General features: G+C 39.5%; 1 pseudogene; it reads right to left on the reverse strand.

The window, feature by feature from the left end:
- Positions 1 to 2209: 2209 nt before the first annotated feature.
- Positions 2210 to 3596, reverse strand: LOC123847383 (dipeptidyl peptidase 1-like; annotated as a pseudogene).
- Positions 3597 to 4464: the final 868 nt, after the last annotated feature.

A 4464-nucleotide genomic window follows, 5' to 3' on the forward strand; every position in this document is an offset into this window, starting at 1 on the left:
TAGCAACATGACATTGGGAAACATATACTGTGCCAAATGGCATTTTATATGGAAGAAAATATACTAAATTTCCACATTGCAGGTCAAGTTTATATATTTCATGATATCACCTTTGGGGAAAAGCTTTCCTCTTCCTTTTTCCTTTATAATACCCTTGTAACAACTTCAATCACCAATCCAAGGGGAAACTAAACAATATGCAGTGACAGTCTTAAATTAGAAAATTGTTCCCTGGCTGGACCTCTTACTGAGTTTGCTAGGACTGTATACTTCAATTTGAAGAGACACCAATGATCAGAGAAGATGTGCAGGATACTATAATGGGTCCATGTTTTAGAAACAAAAAGGAGAAGGAGAAGCAAGGTCATTCAAACATGAAAGAATATTGTTAGAATATATATCAGGAAAAAAAAACTACTGTATACTAGAGTAGTAAGATCTAAACACACTTTAGATTCCAAGCAGATTAAAGTATTTCCTGAAATCCATAAAGTGTAAAGAAAGATTGGTTCTTGAAGGAAAAAACCACCTTGGAATAAACAGACTAATTCTATTGGAAGGCAGTGACCAGGCAGGAATGAGCAGAGATTCTAAACAGAACTTGACTAGAGCAAACATTTTACTGCACTAAATCTACCCTGTATCACTTCAGTATACAACTTCAGAGATTCAAAATACAATTCTCTAACAGGGACTTAATAGAAGCTGAAACACTAAGATTGAGCCCTTAGGCTTATACATTTATGTTACTGTCATGATAAGCCCCTCATATAGATACAATAACATTAAACATTCATTAAAATCTTTCTATCAACTGCCCACTTCTTCAAAGGGGATTTCATTTTTATATTGAACAGATGGCAAGCCTATCACAGAATGTTCTTTATGACCAGAGCATAAACACTGATTAAATCATTCTGAAACCAATTAAAAACCCAACATTTACTTTAGTAAAACATATCTACAATAAGAGTGAACATGAGCAAATACAGTCAATGTATTGCCTCGAGCCCCATCTCCTGAGAAAAATTTGACTGACGACAATGGGTTGTAGAGAAATAATCTACCCTCAGGTGAGGTATCCCACTTCTACCTAGGTTCTCAATTAAAAGGGCACTTGGGGGCACCTGGGTGGCTCAGTCAGTTAAGCCTCTCACTCTTGGTTTTGGCTCAGGTCATGATCTCAGGGTCCTGAGCTCAAGCCCCTGGTCAGGCTCGTGCTCAGCAGGGAGTCTGCTTGAGATTCTCTCCCTCTGCCCCTCCCCCTCCCCCCAGCACACACGTGCTCTGTCAAATTTTTTTTTTTTTTTAAAAAAAGGGCACTTGGTCAGAGAGATTAGAATTCCTTTATCATTATGTTTTAGAGTCCCCCAATGATGTGGCCATCAAATACACACACACACAGACACATACACCAAAAATTAAAATCTTTAATTTTAATTTTGAAATCTTTTTTAAAATCTTGATTCCCATTACAGAAAAAAAAAAAAAAGTAGAGCAGATCTTGCTGTAGCACAAATCTAGGCTCAACTTACCTTATAGCTTCTTACAGCCAAAATATTGACAACCTCAAAGTATCAGGCACTATCATGACCATCTTACATTATTTCATTTAGTCTTTATAACAAACTATTTAAATGGTACTAATTATTTCTTATAAAAAACTTTTTAAAAATCTAATAATCATTGCCATTCTTGTGATTTTTACAATTTAAAAAGTCTGTGTTCTCACACAGACTTTTAAAAATACAGCATATTTAGATTACAAATGAGTAACAAAATCCTGTATTTTGTTACTGCATAGCTATAAATAGGCCATTGGTCAATAGGAAGGTATATTCAAATCAAAGGCAGTTTTCATTTTATTTTTTATTTTTTTTTAATTTATTTATTTATTTGAGAGAGATAGGATGAGAGACAGAGCATGAGAGGGAAGAGGATCAGAGGGAGAAGCAGACCCCCCGCTGAGCAGGGAGCCCGATGCAGGACTCGATCCCGGGACTCCAGGATCATGACCTGAGCCGAAGGCAGTCGCTTAACCAACTGAGCCACCCAGGCGCCCGGCAGTTTTCATTTTAAAGGCAAAAATCTTCATAGGAATCTGTGTGTAATATTTCGAAATTGCTGCTATAAAAGTCTCCAGTCTGTGAATAAATCAATCTCCTTTCATGACTGATAATGGTCAATATGAAATGCTGGGACATATACCCTACAATTTAGGAAATGGTGTGGCCGCCATTGTTATGCTTTCAGTTGCACATTCATCGGTTCTTCTGTGGATCTGGAAGTAACCATCTTCACCCCAGCTAGTGCCCCAGCTAATTCTAACAATCCAGTAATCCATCCCAGAGCCTGAGTCACCAACCAGAGTCCACCAACCAAACAGCATGATTAATCAACTCAAAGGCGTTGAAGGGGTCTCTCAAACCAGTGTGGTAGTAGATCACCTTGTGGTAGTGGAGGAAGTCATTATAGACTTCAAAAGCAACTGCCACAGGCCCATAATGGACCAGCTCAAGCTTCCTCAGGGCTTCTTTGCAGCCCCCAGAGAAGCCTCCCACATAGTGCTACTCAGAGGTGTAGTAACGGAAGCAGTCTTCCTTTGGTTTGTGTGGAGAATCGGTGCCTATGTAGGGAAAGCACACCTCTTCCACCAGCCCAAAATCTTGGGCATATTTTCTTGCAGTGAGGTACGGGAAGTCACCTTCACAGCCTTGAGCATACTGGCTGCAAGAGACAACCTCCTGAAGACTCACGATTGGGGTCTGAGTATTGTTGATTATTATACAGTTTCTTGCTTCCAGCATATCCCTAGAAGCAAATGTGTAGCAGCTTCCACAAAATGTTTGGTTTTGAACAGAAGTAACAAAATTGGTACCACAATCATTTCTCCAGTCCCCAGATGCTGGCAAATATAAAATCATTTCATGTATGTCAGCAGTTGAGTGCTGCAGGTTTGGGCCTTAGGATTCTCTGGCTGTGGCAACACCTCTCCTAATAATCTGTGTCAGGGTTAAGAGTCTCATATTCCATGTATGTGGTTGCAGTCCAAGACTTCTGAATGGCATTGATCGCTTTCACAAAGTCATGGTTGTATTTGTAGAGCCCATTAGAATAGTTTTCCTGAAGACTCTCAAGGTGTGCCGTGCTCACGTTCACATTCTGAGAGGTCGTTCCCACCTTAGTTCCAGTGAAATGTAATTAAGTTCCTGCCCAGCACATCAGGCACCCATCCAGCCGTGGTTTCGTGGCAGTAACCAGTTACCTTGCCATCTGTCCTCTTCTTTACACTTAAAAAAGGCAAACTGCTTGTAGCCATTCACACAATCTCAAAGCCTTGACTGTAAATGATGGTGAAATGGTCAGTATTGACAAAATTATCATATGCTGTGTCCAGCTTCTCAAGGTGCACCACTACATTTTTTTCTGGTGGTCGTCAGTTGATGCCATGTTGGGAACCAAGGTGGCCCACCTGGAAGACCCAGGTACCCAGCACCTCAGGGTAGGTGCATTTGGCAGGTGTGGCAGTGTGTAGTGTCAACAAAGGAGAGAAGCAGAAGGAGGGCAGTGAGCAACCAGCAGGGCCAGGGACCCATGCTGGTGCAGCCCCACAGGGGAGGAGAAGGAGAGGGCAGTCACCAAAGAGCAGAGGGGAGAGAGCCTGAATGGTACTAATTATCATACCATGCTAAGATCAAGAAATTATGTTTTCATGAACGTACGCAACTTGCCCAAGATCACATAGTTAGTATGTGGAAGAGCCAGGCTTTGTACTCACAACTTTTGATTTCAGTACTTGAAAGTACTACACTCTATTCCCTCTCAAAGAGAGTAAGTTTTTCTAAGCCCTTTTAGAGAAAGAAAATTAAAACAGGAAGCTCTTTCGATCTCAGTATTGCTAAAACAAATTATTCTCATGCAATGCATACAAACAACTGAAATGCTAGCCACAAATCATTCTCATTTCTTCATTAAAGCATAATGAGAAAGTCTTTCTAGTTCAGATTACTATATACACTTAAATAAAATGACTTTATAAATATTCTATAATTCAAATTAGTTTAAAAAGATGGGTTTTAAATATTTATATTTTAGGGGGTTTTGTATATACTACAAAATATAAATTTGAAATAGTACAAATGTTATATTAAAATGTAAATGAGAATCTAATATTTCTGAAATTCATCACTAGACGAGCGTGTATTACTGATACATGACATGGCCTAATTATACAAGATTCTAGATGCCTGACAAAGCATTTACAGGCATGGCCCCTACTGGGATGCAAGACTTTCAGTGTTAAAAATGGAAAGCCCGGGCAAACTGGCATAAGCCAGTCTCCCTAATCCTGTAAGATTGTCAAGCAGCAAGGAAAGCCACGGTCCAGGAAAGATACAAATGTCTGGAAAAATATCCTCATGATGTGATTTAATGTTGGAAAAATGCATGTCAGATTGTATACTT

This window comes from Mirounga angustirostris, unplaced genomic scaffold, assembly GCF_029215605.1.
Source record: "Mirounga angustirostris isolate CCGP_5_RB_7025 unplaced genomic scaffold, mMirAng1.0.hap1 SCAF_2, whole genome shotgun sequence".
In the NCBI taxonomy this organism is placed as follows: domain Eukaryota; kingdom Metazoa; phylum Chordata; class Mammalia; order Carnivora; family Phocidae; genus Mirounga; species Mirounga angustirostris.